Below are 18,279 nucleotides of genomic sequence, written 5' to 3'. Positions count from 1 at the left end.
ACCTCGTGCTCCCGCGAGGAGGTTGAGCAATTCATCAACTTCACCAACACATTCCACCCTGACCTTAAATTTACCTGGACCTTCTCTGACACCTCCCTCCCCTTCCTGGACCTCTCCATCTCCATTAATGATGACCGACTTGACACTGAAATTTTTTACAAACCCACCGACTCCCACAGCTACCTGGATTACACCTCTTCCCACCCTACCTCTTGCAAAAATGCCATCCCAAATTCCCAATTCCTCCGCCTCCGCCGGATCTGCTCCCAGGAGGACCAGTTCCACCACAGAACACACCAGATGGCCTCCTTCTTTAGAGACCGCAATTTCCCTTCCCACGTGGTTAAAGATGCCCTCCAACACATCTCGTCTACATCCCGCACCTCCGCCCTCAGACCCCACCCCTCCCACCGTAACAAGGACAGAACGCCCCTGGTGCTCACCTTCAACCCTACCAACCTTCGCATAAACCAAATCATCCGTCGACATTTCCGCCACCTCCAAACGGACCCCACCACCAGGGATATATTTCCCTCCCCACCCCTTTCCGCCTTCCGTAAAGACCGTTCCCTCCATGACTACCTGGTCAGGTCCACGCCCCCCGACAACCCACCCTCCCATCCTGGCACTTTCCCCTGCCACCGCAGGAACTGTAAAACCTGCGCCCACACCTCCTCCCTCACCTCTATCCAAGGCCCTAAAGGAGCCTTCCACATACATCAAAGTTTTACTTGCACATCCACTAATATCATTTATTGTATCCGTTGCTCCCGATGCGGTCTCCTCTACATTGGGGAGACTGGACGCCTCCTAGCAGAGCGCTTTAGGGAACATCTCCGGGACACCCACACCAATCAACCACACCGCCCCATGGCCCAACATTTCAACTCCCCCTCCCACTCTGCCGAGGACATGGAGGTCCTGGGCCTCCTTCACCGCCGCTCCCTCACCACCAGACGCCTGGAGGAAGAACGCCTCATCTTCCGCCTCGGAACACTTCAACCCCAGGGCATCAATGTGGACTTCAACAGTTTCCTAATTTCCCCTTCCCCCACCTCACCCTAGTTCTAAACCTCCAGCTCAGCACTATCCCCATGACTTGTCCGGACTTGTCTTACCTGCCTATCTCCTTTTCCACCTATCCAGTCCACCCTCTCCTTCCTAACCTATCACCTTCATCCCCTCCCCCACTCACCCATTGTACTCTATGCTACTTTCTCCCCACCCCCACCCTCCTCTAGCTTATCTCTCCATGCTTCAGGCTCACTGCCTTTATTCCTGATGAAGGGCTTTTGCCCGAAACGTCAATTTCGAAGCTCCTTGGATGCTGCCTGAACTGCTGTGCTCTTCCAGCACCACTAATCCAGAAATTAGTTGATGGAGGACTATCAAAAGGGATTCACGAATGAAAAAGAAGACATTTGTGTTTATTTGTTGTTCAGCATTACATTCAGATTCATAACAGTGCAGTTGGCAGATTTCAGATGAACAACTCGTGTGACTGGTGTTTTAAAACTATTTTCTACAGTATATCACCACATGAGAACTGAATTACAATAAAGAGCAAACTGTGTTTGGAGGTGGGGGATGGGTTGGGGGAGGTGTGGGGAAGAGAGAACAGTAGACTTTCCAACAGAGGAAAAGAATCGGAACACAGTTTCTAATTGCAATGTGGGCCACCACAATGCGTCATTGAAAAAACAAACAAATAGAAGATTGAGAAAACATGTTCAGACAAGAACGTGGTATTTTAAGAATGAGGATATTTTAAAAATGTTGTCATGCATAAAGGAGACTTTTACGATGATTTTAAGCGCTGTTGTCAGACTCAGGCCACAGAGAAACAGTGAGCTAAAGGAAATCAAACACTATTAAGAATGGAAGGAAACCATCAAGAACTTTCCCACGACTAAGAGCAATCATTCTGAATTAGTTTAACGGATAAATATTCTTAGGTTTGGGTGGATCTGGGGGAGGCATAGATCTGAATACTTCCAAATATGTCAAAAATATCCCACTATGTCAAGGCAAGAATTCTTGTAATTTCAATATTATACTATTCCTGAGGCAAAGTGTTTGCAGAACGCATATCATTCTGAGGTATTAATGGATTTTAGTGAAGTATGAACTTATACTTCTTTCTTCTGGAGTTGGAAGTGTTGCAATTGCTGCTGAACTGTAAGTTGCCTTCGCGAACACTTTCACTTTGAAATTGTCCTTGTGATGACAGTGCTTCCACAATGGAGTTCGGTCAAGTACTTTAAGATATATAAAATTATGAAGGGAATAAATAGGATTCAAGCAAGGAGGTTGAAGCACTGATGGGAAAAACTAGAACTAGGGTGCCTAGCCTCAGAATAAAGGGGAGCAGATTTAGGATGAACTTTGCCCAAAGGGTTGTGAATCTGTGGAATTCCCAGCCCAGTGAAGCAGTTGAGGCTACCTTGAGTGTTTTTAAGGCAAAGATAGAGTTTTGAACAATAAAGGAATTAAGGGTTGGTGAGTGGGCGGGTAAGTGGAGCTGAGTCCATGAAAAGATCAGCCATGATCTTATTGAATAGTGGACAGGCTGTACAGGCCAGATGGCCTACTCCTGCTCCTATTTCTGATGTTATTATATTCTTATTACAACACAGTGATGATGAAGTGGTGGCTTAAGTCCAAGTCAGGATATGCGTGATTGAGAGATATCATGTATATATGTATAATGGTCATGGTTTGCACTTTCTGTGTTAGTATAAAGTTATGGAAGTCTATATTTAACAGCATTGTGAAAGCAACATCCCCCCTGGTTGAAGGAAAAATCCCATCAGCACTTTTGCAGGTTAACTAACTCTTGTCACAAAAACCTCTGTTGACCTCAGATTTACTAGGGTTCCTTAGGATTATCACCATGTTGTCAGTGAAAATATCAATAAATACTGGCTTTTATGCAGCACCTATAACATAATTATACACTTCAATGTAATTTATAGGTGCATTATCAAATAACAGACACAGGGATATGTAGGGAGATAGCAGAATAGGTGACCAAGCATTTAGTCAAAGAGATAGGTTTTGTGGGAAAGAAAGAGAGATAGAAAGTAAGAGATATTTAATAGGGAATGCTAGAGTTCACGAATCAGGTAGATAAAAACCTGATCTTCAATAGTGGAGGAATTCAAATTAAGAAAGCGCAAATGTCCTGAATCAGAGGAGCACATAGATCTCAAAGGGTTATAGGCTGGAGAGGAGGTTACAAATTTAGGGAGGGGGAGAGCTGATGAGCTGTTACAATCTCTTCCTAGCTGCTATCAATCTCATTTCTATTCCTTGCTGAAGGCTGTGACAAGCTTTGGTGCCAATTGGCTTTGGCAGAACCAATACTATGTATCAGCAAGCAGGCTATTGATCTCTTGGTGTTCAATGGTGGTATTGATTTTGCCTTCCATCACTTTGCTGATGATTGCATAGGGGCTGATAGGATAGTAATTCACTGAATTTGTCCTGCTTTTCATGTACAGGACACACCCAACCAATTTTCCCATTACAGAGAGATTCCAGTATCAGGACTGTGGTAGAGTGATTGGCTAGCGGCATACATATCCTTTTTAATTTCAGTCGTGTGGAACAGATAGAAGAGTTGAGGTTATAACACTGGAATCGTTCAAGAAACAATTGGATGTGACAATGAAGGTATTGGACGGGGAAGGACTTAGGATCTTTCTCGATGGCTGAGAGGACTCCTTCATTTAATTTCCTTCGCAGTAATCTCAGTTGGATGCGTCAGATGATTTTCTAGCTTGGAAGATGGGGAGTTTTCTCTGGGGCAAATCTGAATTGAAGCAGAGTAAGAGATTTACTCACTATCCAGCTTATATTTCACCTGACAGGAGAATATTCAGTCCTGATTATGAATAGCCTCAATTTCTAACTTGACAAAGAGAAATCTATTAAAATGAATTTAGACTTTGCAACTGTCTGAACGTTTTTTGTGATATTGTTGCCAAATTAATGCAACAGAGGTATGAATCCCAAAAAAACATCAATTGTACAATTGTCTCACTTTATCAGCAATGTGATTTCACTGTTCCTGATAAAATCCCTTCTTTGTCTCATTTCATCTAATTCTGGGAAGGCTCTTCACCCACACATTACAACCAGTGCCTGCTGGTTCCCTGACTACATTATTGCACATTTTCTCTTCCATCTATTCTACTGTCAGCTCATTTCTCAGCCTCACAACTTAGCCTTCCGGAGCTCCAATCTGAACCCACTCCAGCTCACTATTCTCATCTACTTTCATACACCTTCTTCAACCTTCTGTCGTTGACTGTGTTTTGAGCCTGCCTTTAATTCCATTGCTCCTCATCCAGTGTCCACTCCTTCGCATTGTAAAGCGCTATAAGAATTTCCCCTGCAAAGAAAATGATATAAAATGTTAATTGTTGATGTTATTTTGACATACACATGCCGTAATCTAAGTTTAGATTTTCAGGCAAGTCTTTCCTTTGGGCTATCACAACTACTTAACCATCTCAGGATAATGGCATGATCTCCCCAGTGGAGAATATTTGCCAGCAGCAATTCGTTCAAATGCCATATGCAGCAAATTGCCCGTGGCATCGCCCATGGGCAGTTGTTGAATGCAATTTATTTTTCTGAGTGAGCTGACAAAAAAATTGGGATGAAATTTCACAGCTGCATTCCACATGCCACATAATGGTTTGAGCTTCCAACAACAGTGTGCCTGTTCACTGCAAAACTAAGCTGGAGATGTTGTTACAGCCATTTGCTCAGGGAAATATTGGCATAACTAAATGACTGCAAGAATTGTGGCAGGACATGAAATGCACAAAAAAGATGAATAGTATTAAAAATAATTATAATAACAGCTTTATGTTTCTACCGTTGGATCACTTCATGAAGAATTTATTGTTATAATAGTATATGATTCCTTTTGGAAAGAAGATCTTCTTTCCTTACCAAGTCTGGACTACAAGGGACTTCAGACTTGCAGCAATCTGGTTGATGCTTTAGTGACATCTGAAATGTTGAAACTTTATTGCTGGAACAGCACAGCAGGTCAGGCAGCATCCAGGGAACAGGAGATTCGACGTTTCGGGCACAGGCCCTTCTTCCTGAAGAAGGGCCTGTGCCCGAAACGTCGAATCTCCTGTTCCCTGGATGCTGCCTGACCTGCTGTGCTGTTCCAGCAATAAAGTTTCAACTTTGATCTCCAGCATCTGCAGACCTCACTTTCTCCTCGAAGATGACATCTGAAATGTCCTAGCAAGGCACTCAGTTATATTTAAGAAAGTGGCTTATTGATAAGTTCTCACAAACGTTTATCCTGGATAATAAATACCAGCCATGGTCACGTGCCATGAATGAATGAAAAAAGATTCCATTTTGCTACTATCTGGGTAAAGAAGGCTTCAGTGCAACTAATGACTCATTACCATTACAACATATAGTACTGGCAGTGGCCACTGCCTATCAGGGGGTGTCGCTGAAGATACTAAGCTGCTGGTTTCCCAGTGACGGGCAATTCTTGGGGGTGGGACATCCACACCAATAGTCCTTGATCCGAAGGGAGGGTTTGCCTATGGCCTGTTAAGTACCTTAGTGGCATAAGATGCAATGGACCTGCTGAAAATACTGGTTCTCTAGCTGGCACTAGGATCCAGTTGCCTCCACGAAATACCATCTCAGAGATGGGAGCTCAAATCCCATAATGCCTGCTGGAGAATTAAAATTCAGGTAAGCTAATTAATCTGGAATAAGACTCTAGCTTCAGTAACACTGATTATGAAACTAACGGGTTGTTGTAAAAGCACATGATTCCAATAATGTCCTTACCAGGCCTGGATTACAGGTGACTCCATAGCAATGTGTTTGGTGCATAATGATATCTGAAATGACCTACTAAGGACTCAGTTGTATTTAAGAAAGCGGTTTATTGAGAGTTTCTCTTGAATAGTTCGTCTGGGCATCAAATACCAGCAACTTCCACATGCCATGAATAAATTATACATTCTACTATTATCTGAGTAAAGCACCAAGACAGGTTTGGCTGCAACTAAAGATTCATTCCCATTGCAATATATGTTCAATCTGCAATATATAAAAAAAACTTCATGCATTACCTATTTCAATTGCTGTTCACTTTCCACCAGCCACTCTGTACAGCTCAGAGTGAGCTTGGCACATGTCATAATATAGATGGTTCATGTTTATACTCATCACTAACTAGGTCCAAAACCAATTGCCAGTGGACCCAGGAAGTGAGGGACATGAGAAAGGACACAAGGTCCCACCCACTTAGTCAGGCTTCAGACCTAGCAAATAAAAGAGCAGTTTTAAGCCAGTCAGTTGCTCAGTTTCCCTTCTTGTAGCTGTCATGAGACAGCCTACGTACTAAAATAGCATTGCTGTGGAGTGGTTTCACGTCACATTGATGTTTAATTTTCAGAGTAATGCAGCTTGATTCTTGGGTCAAGCCAAGCTAATACAATAATCAAGAAGAGTAGGACACTGGCACTAACCCTGTGGTACAAATACACCCCTTAAAAATCAGTAACCTATTTGCTCTTCCCTCATAAATTTGTATTCATTTTATTCATGTAGCATATTGTAAATAATCCCAAAAAATATGAGTCCCCATACTCTACTGACCTTTAACACAGATCATGTAGCTATGGTACTGTGTATAAATAAAAAGAATTGATTGAGTGGCTTATTTTTCATAAACTATTGATTCCCTGTCATGTTTCTATTTGTACTACAGATTTTTTTCAAGTTTCCTGCATATTTCAACAGAAAAATAAGCATCACTGATTTTTATTTTCTCTTCACATCATAACTGTAGCAGAATTTATAGACACTGCCTTCCTCCATCACCCCTTTTACTTCCTACACCGCCAACCCACTGTAAATCCCATTGTACTTCCTCAGGCAGACGATCTGCTTTCACTCTGTTATTTACAGCATTCTAGTCAAACAACTTGTTCCCACTTGACCAGCTCTCCAGCTGCTCCATTCTGTTTGTTCCTATTCCACCACACCCTATTCTATCACTGTGGGTATGGTACCTACAGCTGATAGCAGACACTACAACATCTTGCTAAGCATACGCCGGCAGTATCCCAAACCTCCTGACTTCAAATCCTGGGATGGGCAACAATTTGAAAATAGAAGGAAAGAAAGATTGATGGAAAAGAAATTTTTAAAATCCATGCATTTATTTTATGTCTCTCATGACTGCAGGATGTCCCAAGTGATTTGTGGTCAATTAAGTACTTTATGAAAGCCAGTCACTATTCTAATGTAGAAAATGCGACTGGCAATTTGAATCCTTATAACAAGTAATAACTAAATGTGGTGCTTGGTACTTGCTGAGGATATGGCCATATTGTGCCTATCTGTGGAATAGAGGTTAAACTGAATAGAGAGAATATCACAGATATACCAAGGGAGGACACCTTGGAGCGCTCATCCAGCGAGACCATATGGGTAGAGCTCAGGAATAGGAAGATTGCAATCACTTTGATGGAGTTGTACTATAGGCCTCCCAACAGCCAGCGGGAGATAAAGGAACAGATGTGTAGACAGATTATGGAAAAATGTGAAAACAACAGGTTTGTTGTGGTGGATAATTTTACCATCCCCAATTTTGAATGGGACTCCTTGAGTACCAGGGGCTTGGATGGTTGGGGAGGTGGAGGTTGTTAAATGTACCCAGGAGGGTTTCTTGAAGCAATATGTAAATAGCCCAACTAGAGAAGGGGTTATACTAGACCCGATACAGGAGAATGAGCCCAGCTATGGGATTGAAGTTTCAGCAGGAAACCATTTTGGGAACAGTGACCATCATTCTGCAAATTTTAAGTTAATTATGAATAAGGATAAGAGTAGTCCTTGGGTGAAAGAATTAAACTGGGGGAAAACTAGCAACAACAATCTTAGGCAGGAACTGGAAATGCAGATTGGTGACAGTTGTTTGATGGTAAATCCATATTGGCCATGTAGGAATCTTTTAAACGCCAGTTCTTTAGAGTTCAGGGTCAGTATATTCCTGTGAAAATGAAGGATAAGGATAGTAAGATTCAGGAACTTTGGACCACAAGAGAAATTATGACCTGAGAAAGAAAAAGGAGGCATACATAAGGTGTAGGAAACTGAAGACAGACAGAGCCCTCAAGAAATATAGATAAAGTGGGAAAGAAGTTAAACAAGGAATTAGGAGGGCTAAAAGGGGCCATGAAATGACCTTGGCAAACAAGAATAAGGAAAATCCCAAGGTATTTTTATATACCTGTATAAGCGAAAGTAAGAAACTCAGGAAAAGGTAGGAGAAAGTGAGGACCGCAGATGCTGGAGATCAGAGTTGAGAGTGTGTTGCTGGGAAAGCACACAGCAGGTCAAGCAGTATCCATGGAGCAGGAGGATTGACGTTTCGGGCATATGCCCTTTTAAGGGCTTTCCAATCAACACACTATCAAGTCAGGAAAGGGTAGGTTTATTCACAGACAAAGGAGGGAATTTATGCACAGAGCTGGAGGAAATGGGTGAGGTCCATAATGAACACTTTGCATCTGTATTCACAAAACAGAGAGGCATGTTGGATGGTGAGTCTCGAGGGGGTGTTGATATTCTAGGACATGCTGATATCTAAAAGGAGAAATGTTGGGTGTTTTGACAAGCATTAAGGTAGACAGGTCCCTTGGACCTAATGGGATCTATTCCAGAATGCTGACAGAGGTAGGTGAGGACTTGAGAGTAGCTAACATTGTTATTTTGTTTAAGAAGGGCATCAGGGATAATGCAAGAAATTACAGACTGGTGTGCCTTACGTCAGTGGTAGGGAAATTATTGGAGAAGATCCTTAGGGACAGGATTTATTCACATTTGGAAAACTATGGACTCCCTGGCAACAAGCAGCATGGCTTTGTGTAGGGGAGGTCAGGTGTTTCAAACTTGATTTTTTGAGGAAGTGACAAGGATAATTGATGAGGGCAGAGCATTGGATGTTGTCTACGTGGACTTTAGCGAGGCCTTTAACAAGGTTCTTAATGGCAGGCTGAAACAGTAAATGAAGTCACATGGGATCTATTGTGAGCTGGTAAGATCGATACAGATCTGGCTTAGTCATAGAAAATAGAGAATAGCAGTGGAAGGGTGTTTTCCTGATTGGAGATCTGTGACCAGAGGTGTTCCACATGGCTCAGTGCTGGGACTTGTGGTGGTTGTAATACGTATAAATGATTTAGAGGAGAATGTAAGTGGCATGATGAGTAAATTTGCAGAAGACACAAAGATTGAGGGAGCTCTGGATAGTGAGGAAGATTGCCAAGTGGATACAGCAGGATAGAGATAGGCTGGAGACTTTGGCAGAGAAACAGCAGATGAAATTTAAGACAAAAAAATGTGAGTTGATGCATTCTGGAAGGTGGGAAGTATGCAATAAATGGCAGATCCCTCGCAACATTAACATAGACAGGGATCAAGGCATATAGATCCACAGTTTCCTGAAAGTAGCAACTGAAGTGGATAAGGTGGTCAAGAAGACATAGAGCATGCTTGCCTTCAATGGTTGGAGCAAAGAGTATAAAATTGGCAAGTCATATTGCAGTTGTGTAGGACTTTTTAGGCTATACTTGGAATATTGTGTACAGTTCTGATTGCCACACTATAGAAGGATGCGAACACTTGGAGTGGGTACAGAAAAGGTTTACCTGGTTGGAAGAGATCTGCTATGAGGAGAGATTGGACAAAGTTGGTTTGCTTTCATTTGAATGTCAAGGCTGTGGAGCAACTTGAGAGAGGTTTACAATATTCTGAGAGGCATGGATAGAGCGGAAGTTGGAGTCTTTTTCCTAGAGTAGAAATGTCAATTTCTTTGGAACATAGGTTTAAGTTAAAAGGGGGAAAATGAGATGCAAGTTTTTTTTACACAGAGGGTAGTAAAGTACTGCTGGAGGAGGTGGTTGAATAAGTTACAATAGCAATGTATGAGAGGTAACTTGACAGATGTATGTACAGGCAGGGAACAGAGAGAGAGGGATGGACCATGTAGAGGCAAAAGACTTTCCCTTAGAATGGCGTCATATGTCGGTGCAGGTTTGGTGGTCCATCGGTTCTTGTACTGTACTGTTTTTTGTTCTTTGTTCTAAAAATGCAACTTAATTGAAATATAAATTGTTGTTGTCAAATAGCAGTCTGTTAGGGCATTTCCTGATGTGATGTGTGATGTCAGAGACCCGAAAGGCCAGAATTTACTTTCTGGTCACCAGCTGAGATATTTCCCCATATCCCACACCAGCTCTCCTGGACATTATTAGGGATTTAAGTTAGGGAATCCTTTGTTTTCCTCATATCTATTAGGGTCTGTGTTGAATTGGAACATATCAATAGATATGTTTCAGAATCCAGGTACAGAACATTTTAACTCCACTGGTCTGGCATAGGTTTGATATATTGTCCCTACAATATGGGTTCCTTCGTGTTTTGGGAGCCTTTATCATCTCCAACTTCCTCTTTCAGTCACTCAACATCTAAAGTGAGACAATCACTGAACTGATATTCTGGAATTCCATGCTTATCAACCATTGTGGGCTTCCCATTGCCACCATTTGCTGTCAATAATCTCTACATTGTATGGAGAACAAATGGATAGCTAGGAATAGCAAGATGATCCATTCATGTGGGGACAATGGATGAGGCCGGGATCCACGAAAGGTCAGTTTTTACCCACTATAGCAGCTTGAAGTAGTTAAATTATATTGTAGGCTGAGGCCATTCCATCCTGTTGTAGAAGGTAGGATAGAAAAGTTAAATGAGCAAATAATCCTCGGAGAACCCTAACACACCTCCTGGCTGCTCCAAAGTGAAAACCAATGCAGGTTTTGCAAACTTGTACAACTCCTATTTTATTGAAACTATCATTGGTAAATGCACTTTTAGCTGAGTGGACCATAATCCTACAATTCCTTTCATAAACCTCTCTGTCTCGATTCAGAACCCCTCTCTCTCTCTGTCCTCCTTTAAGATGCTCCTCACAACCCAGCTCTGGTTCTATCTCCTTCGTTTCCTTTTCCTCAAATAGCTCTTTGATAATGTTCCTGTGAAGAGACTTACATCATTTTTCCTTTGCTAAATGCAGTATATAAATACAAGTTATTGATGTTATTGTTTTAAATGCCTAACTCTGACAGAATCTCCCCATCCAAATGATAATACGTTATGAAGTATTGAATCAAGAAATTGCTGGAAAAACTCAGCTGGTCCGGCAGCATCTGTGGCGAGAAAGCAGAGTTAAAGTCTCGGGTCCAGTGACCCTTCTTCAAAACTGTTTTCTGCTTATGTTTCTGATTTCCATCATCTGTGGTTCTTGACTGATGGAACTATCTACATACACTTTGGAAGACGTAGAACAGCAGGTGGCTGCAGTGAGTTACCAGGAAGCCATTGAATTGAGTGGTGCTGATAATATGATCAAACTCAAAGCTAAATCTTGATTTGTTGATGAATATCATCAGAAGTTTGGGGTTAAGTTATTGCGTTATACCTACTGTCATTCTAGTTGATGCTTCGTTGCACATAATCTTTTCAACAAATGAAAACATATTTAATTTTCCTGTCTTTCATTCTATCTCTCTCTCGCACACACACACACATGGTTTATAGTTAAGAATATACATACAAATAAATGTAATTGATTGCACAGCGCCAGCGTATGCAGTCTACCTCATCTGTATTGGTCTTTAGGCTCTATGCAAGCCTCCTCTCTTTCTCAGCATTCTGAAGTTTTATAACTGCAGAACCAACTTTTACTTGGCGAATTCCCATCTGGTAAACTACACGTGACTGCTTCCAGATGAACAAGTGGAAATTTGGGAGTGACTTGGAGAAGTTGTGGAAAGATGTGATCAGATTTGACTGTGTGAGGGCCGTCACTTAGGTATTGGCAAAGATTAACCAGCAGTACTTGCACATGAAGAATCAAACCTTAACTGTTTTCTTTTATGAAATGCGGGTGTCACCAGTATTTGTTGCTCAAATCCCTAATGCCCTTGAATCTAAATGATTTGCTTGGCAGCTTTTGAAGGGAGTTAAGAGTCACACAAACGTATGAACAATGAACAAGGGGTGATCCTTTGGTCTTTTGAACCTGCTCTTGTATTCAATAAGATCGTGGCTGATCTGTTTTTACCCTTAACTCTACATTCCTGTATATCTCCAATAAACTTTCATCCCCTTGGTGATCAAGACTCGATCTACCTCTGCCTAAAAAATATTTAAAGATTCTGCATCCACTGCCTTATGTGGAAGGCAATTCCAAAGACTTACAAACCCATGAAAGAAGAAAATGTTTCCTCATATCTGTGTTAAATAGGTGATCCCTTATTTTTGAACTATGATCCTAATTCTTGAGGCATTGTCCTTCCAACATCTATTCAGCCAAGGTCCCCTCAAGATCTAGCAATTTTTACTAAAGTCACCTCTGACTCTTCTAAACTCCAGAGGAAATGGAAAAGCACAGCAGTTCAGGCAGCATCCGAGGAGCAGTAAAATCGTTGGTTTCCAGCATCTGCAGTCATTGTTTTTACCTAAACTCCAGAGGATACAGGCCTAACCTTTCCAATCTTTCCTCCACAGGCAATCCAAATCAACCACATTGCTGTGGATCTGGAGTCACATATCGACCAGACCAGGTAAGATTGGCAGGTTTTCATCCCTAGAGGGCATTAGATACCCAGTTGGGTTTCTGTGATAATCAATGATAGCTTACTGGCCATCATAATTGAGGCTAGCTTTCAACTACAGATTTTATGAATTCAATTCAGATTTCACCAGCTGCAGCAACCAACATATGAAAGGCAACTCCCAAAAACTATGCAGATTAATGATGAGATTATCTAATTCAGTGGTGTTGACAGAGGGATTAATTTTGGACAAATCACAGGGAGAATTCACATGTTCTCCAAATGATATTGGACTTTTTCATAAGTATCTGTAAGAGCAGGTGGTACATCTGCAAGTTCCCCTCCAAGTCACACGGCATACTGACTTGGAAGCTTATCTCCATCCTTTCAGTGTCACTGGATCAAAATTCTGAATTACCCTCCCTCATGGCGTTTTGTGTTTACTTAAACCAAAGGGACTGCAGCAGTTTAAGAAGACAGCTCACCACCACCTTCTAAAGGGCAAGGTGGGAAGGGAAATAAATTCTGGCCAGCCAGCAACACCCATGAGTGAATAAAACAAACGCCAATTTCTCATCCCATCCAGAAAATGGCAGCTCTGAAAGAAACTGCAGTGCTCCCTCTGCACTTCACTGCAGAGTCAGCTCAAACTTTGTGTTCATGCCCCTAAAGGGGCATTGGGCCTTGTGATTCAGACGCATGAAAATGCTGGCGCTGAGCCTCAACTGACACCTTTGGAAAGCTTGTAAATCAGGGAGCCAAAGTTGGTTAACAATATCAGAGAGCTGCTTGCACTGCGTTGATCACAAAGTTTGCATGGATTATGCTGCAGAAAAAAGTAGCAGATATAAGGACCTGTACAGGAAAAATAAAGTTGGCAAGTTGGTGGCTCTGAGCTGCAACACACACACACACATTCTACACATGTGCACACCGGCTCATACACATACACAGACAGACATGTACAAATATATATACATAGCCACAAATATACTCATACACACACAGTCACACACATTCTACACATGTAGACACTGGCTCATTCACACACACACACCTGATTTGGTACCACAGTGCTTTATGACACCTATGTTTAACTTCCGAAGCTGTCAGCCTAAAAGGTGCTATACCAAATATTTGGTTTTAATGTTTCCTCTCTGAACGTAAAGCTGCTGTCCGATTGATGCTACAGTATCTGGGAAACACCACCTTTGAAAAGGCAAGGTGGGAAGGAAAATAAATGCTGGCTGTAATGTACTTCCCCTTTCCCTTCACTACTCCTGTCCCAATATCTTTGAATTTCCCTGAGTTTTCTTGCAGTGAAACTCGAAGATCATTAGCCAGAATTACTAACCTATTATCTAAGAGTCAATGTTTTTGTGCAGTGGCGTAAGGCACATCAGTGAGACATTAACTTTTCTTATAGATTAATTGCTATTGCTGTGACCCTTGGCAGGCTCTTGAAGATTGCAAACCATAATTGGTTTGGAACTAAGACTGTCCTGAGCAAAAGGGTATTCCTGGAAAACCGTTCCTAAGTTTAAATCTGATCGTGCCAGATTAAGCCAAACCTGTTTAACATCTGGTGTGGGAGGCTGCTGAGGGGTTTGGAATGTCTTTATTTTCTTCAGGAGAAGGGGACTGGTCGCCCTAGTGAAGAGTGTGAGCACTGGGAAAGTCATGCATGAGCATGCGCTCCATAAGAATCACAGAACATTTGTTATACAGAAGAAAGACCATTCAGCCCCTTTGTCTGTGCTAGTCAATGAAAAATTACTCAGCCTAGTCCCTTCTTGCTGCACTAGCTCCTTCACCCTGCTATGTCCAGTAGTTATCCAGGTACTTTGTCATTGTGATGAGAGTTTCTGCCAAAAGCAACCTTACAGGCAATGTGCTTCAGGTCCGTACACCTTCTATGTGAAAATATCTTTCCTTATGTCCTGCCTCAACCTTCTAACAAGTCGTTAGAATCAATGTCCCTGATTTTTGACTCTTAGAATGATAGAATTTTACAGGACAGAAGGAGGCCATTCAGTTTATCGTGTCTGTACTGGCTCCTGAAAGAGCTACCCTGTTCATCCCACTCTCCCGTGCTATCTCGTGGCCCTCTGAATGGAACACTTTCAAATATGCATCCAGCTCTCTTTTGAAACCTCTGAAGAAATCCACCTCCACCACTCTCCCAGGCACCGCATTCCAAATTCTAACAACTCTCTGAGTTAAGAATTTTCTCCTCATCTCACTCCTAGCTCTCTTGCTGACAATCTCAAAATTGTGACCCCCTTGTTACTAGCTTGTGAAAACTGAATATCCTTCTGTCCCCTGTTGAAATTGTGCATAATTTTGAATATCTCAATAAGGTCAACTCTTAATCTTCCCTGTTCCAAGATGAATAAGACCAATTTCTCTATACTTTCCTTTATCTAAAATCCCTCATTCCTGGCATCCTCTTTGTAAATTTCCTTTGGACTTTCTCGAGATAACGTCTTTTCCCTGGGGTCGGGGACTCCAGAACTAGAGGGCATAGGTTTAGGGTGAGAAGGGAAAGATGTAAAAGAGACCTAAGGGGCCACTTTTTCATGCAGATGGTGGTACGGAATGAGCTGCCAGAGGAAGTGGTGGAGGCTGGTACAATTACAGCACTTAAAAGGCATTTGTATGGGTATATTAATAGGAAGGGTTTGGAGGGATATGGTCCAAATGCTGAGAAATGGGACCAGATTAGGTTAGGATATCTGGTCGGCATGGACGAGTTAGACTGAAGGGTCTGTTTCCGTGCTGTACATTTCTATGACTCAAGACTCTAAATAAGGTGCCCAGAACTGAACACAGTACTTCGCATGTGGTCTGATCACCAATGATTTGTAGAAGTGTTGCATCATTCCTTGTTTTGATACCCTATGCCTCTATTTAAAATCCCAAAGATCCTATAAGCTTTCTTAACAACCGTTTCAACTTTCCTGGTCAACACCAGAGAAGAATGGGTGTGAACCCTGAGGTCCCTCAAATCCTGTACTCCCCTCAACGTAGTACCATTACGCTTGTGTTGTTTCTTCAATCAACATGTTTTAGTTCACATTTCTCTGCACTGAACTTCACCTGTCAGGTATCTGCTCAATTGGCCAACTTGTTAATGTTCCTCTGAAGTCACTCAGCATCATCCTCACAATTCATTGTTAGGGAGATGGAGTCATACAACATAGAAGCAGACTATTCAACCCATCATGGCTATGCCAATCAACAAACAACAAGCTACATTAATCCCACTTACCTGCACTTGGTTCATTATCTACTCTGCCCTTGCATTTTAAGTGCTCATCCAGATGCTTCTAAAATGTTGAGAGAGTATCCTCAATGCTGGTATCCTGCTAGGCTGTGTACTCAGCTGTTTACTATATTTCTTATACACTTACAACCATGTGGCCAAATTAAATTCGAACTCCATTTACAAATTTGCTGAAGACACCACCATAGTGGGTCAGACCTCAAACAACAATGCAACTGAGTACAGGAAAGAGATAGAGAGCTTAGTGGCATGGTGTAAAGATAACAATCTTCACTCAGTGCCAGCGAAAAGAAGGAGCTGGTCATTGACTTCAGGAAGCAGAGTGGAAAACGCACCCCTGTCTGCATCAATGGTGGTGAGGTGGAGATGGTTAAGAGTATCAAGTTCCTCGGAGTAAATATCACCAACAATCTCTCCTGGTTCATTTATGTTAATGCTATAGTCAAGAAAGCACACCAATGTCTCTACTTCCTCAGAAAGTGAAGGAAATTTAGCATGCCCACAAAGACTATTAACAATTTTTATAGATGAAACATAGAAAGCATCCTATCACAATGTATCACAGTTGGCACAGTTGGTATTGCAACTGCTCGGTCCAAGACTATAAGAAATTGCAAAAAGTTGTGAATGCAGTCCAGTCCATCATGAAAATCAGTCTTCTTTCCATTGACTCCTTCTATACTTTCCACTGCCTCAGGAAAGCAACCAACATAATCAAAGACTTCACCCACCCCAGTTATACTCTCTTCCACCCCTTCCATCAGACAGAAAATACAAAAGTTTGAAAACATCTACCAACAGGTTCAAGAACAGCTTCTTCCCCACTGTTATCTTTCTCTCAATACTTTTCACAGTAGCTTGGTACATGTGACAATAATAAATCAAATCAAATCAAATATCTGCCTCCATTAACCTCTCAGACAGCATGTATTTCGACCACCCTCTAGGTGAAAAAATTTCTTTCTTAGGTCTCCTCTGAACTATTAGCTTTTCACATTAAACAAATGTCCTTTAGTCTTAGATCTGCTTGCCATGGAAAAGAGATTCTCACAGTCCACCTAATCAATACTTCTAATAATGCTGTGTACCTCATTTAGACCCCCCTTTAGTCTTCCAAGGAAAACCAACCAAACCTATCCAGTGTCCCTCCTCATATCTGAGAACTTAATCCCAGGCAACATCCAGTGCAATCATTATATTGTGGTAACCAAAACTCAACACAGTATTCCACCTGTGGCCTAACCAATGTTTTGTAAAATTCTAACAAGACAGACTGACAGCTGTATTGTATTCCCTGGCTAATGAAGACAAGATCCCTATGCCTTCTTTAACACCCTGTCCACCTGTGTTGAGACATTCAGGTGTCTATGGACTAATACGCCAATGTTCCTTTGTTCCTTAGTCCTCCCTAGGGACTTATTGTTCATTATGTATATCCTTCCCTTATTAGACCACAAGAAATGCATCATCTTGTACTTATCAGGATTAAATACCATCTGCCGTCGAATTTACCGGCTGATCAGTATCAGACTGTAGCCTAAGCCCATCCTCCTCTGTCTCAACACTGCCAATTTTTGTGTCATCCGAAAACTTACCAATTCTGCTTTCTACAGTCAATCCAAATTGTAACATAAATAACAAACAGCAAAGGTCCCAACTTTGATCCCTGTGGTCTTCTGCTGATCACAGAGTTTCCAATCACAAAAACAATCCACCACCACCTCCTTTTTCCTCTGATTTTCAAGCCAACTTTGGATCCAGTTTGCCAACTTGCCTTGGATCCTGTGGGTTCTTACCTTTTGGAAGCAATCTTCAATGCGGGACCTTGTCAAAGGCATGACTGAAGTCTATGGAAATCACATCAACTGCACTACCCTCATCAATATATTTAGTCACCTTTCCAAAAAACTAAATTTAATTAGTTAGACAGGATCTCCCTCCGACAAATCCATGCTGACTATCCCTGCCTTTCCAAGTGTTGACTAACCCTGTCCCTCAGATTTGTTTTGAATAACTTGCCTACCACTGATATCAGACTAACTGATTTGTAATTATCTGGCCTATCCCTGCTCCCATTCTTGAACAAAGGAAACACATCAGCCACCATCCAGTCATCTGGCACTTTACCTGTTGCCAGTGAAGTATTAATGATCTCTGCCTGAGCACCATCAATCTTCTTCTGTGAATACACATGAAACTTATTAATTCAAGACTCACCAACATCCATTGTCTCCACCCACAGGTTGCCTCATTGGTCCTGAAAAGTTCCGCTCTTTCCTTGGTAATTCTCTTATCCTTAGTAAACTT

General features: G+C 41.8%; 2 long non-coding RNA genes across 3 annotated transcripts in view; one reads left to right on the top strand and one right to left on the bottom strand.

Annotated features, from left to right (window-relative positions):
- The window catches only part of LOC122558664 (uncharacterized), a 67,962-nt gene that overhangs the window by 47,173 nt on the left and 2,510 nt on the right, over positions 1–18,279 (top strand). For both annotated transcript variants that reach the window (XR_015759851.1, XR_015759852.1), the window contains one exon: positions 12,640–12,695. This is a non-coding gene — a long non-coding RNA (uncharacterized LOC122558664). The remainder of the gene's footprint in view (positions 1–12,639; positions 12,696–18,279) is intronic.
- Positions 1,417–18,279, bottom strand: part of LOC148147285 (uncharacterized) — a 35,999-nt gene continuing 19,136 nt past the window's right edge. The window contains exons 3-4 of the long non-coding RNA XR_015759853.1: positions 4,330–4,396; positions 1,417–3,814 (exon numbers count right to left, since the gene is read on the bottom strand). This is a non-coding gene — a long non-coding RNA (uncharacterized LOC148147285). The remainder of the gene's footprint in view (positions 3,815–4,329; positions 4,397–18,279) is intronic.

The sequence above is a fragment of the Chiloscyllium plagiosum genome, unplaced genomic scaffold, assembly GCF_037043375.1.
Source record: "Chiloscyllium plagiosum isolate Xiang-an unplaced genomic scaffold, Cpla_swu_hap1 HiC_scaffold_17, whole genome shotgun sequence".
NCBI classification, from domain to species: domain Eukaryota; kingdom Metazoa; phylum Chordata; class Chondrichthyes; order Orectolobiformes; family Hemiscylliidae; genus Chiloscyllium; species Chiloscyllium plagiosum.
Note: the sequence above shows the minus strand (reverse complement) of the source record. Positions and strands in the feature narration are given on the sequence as shown.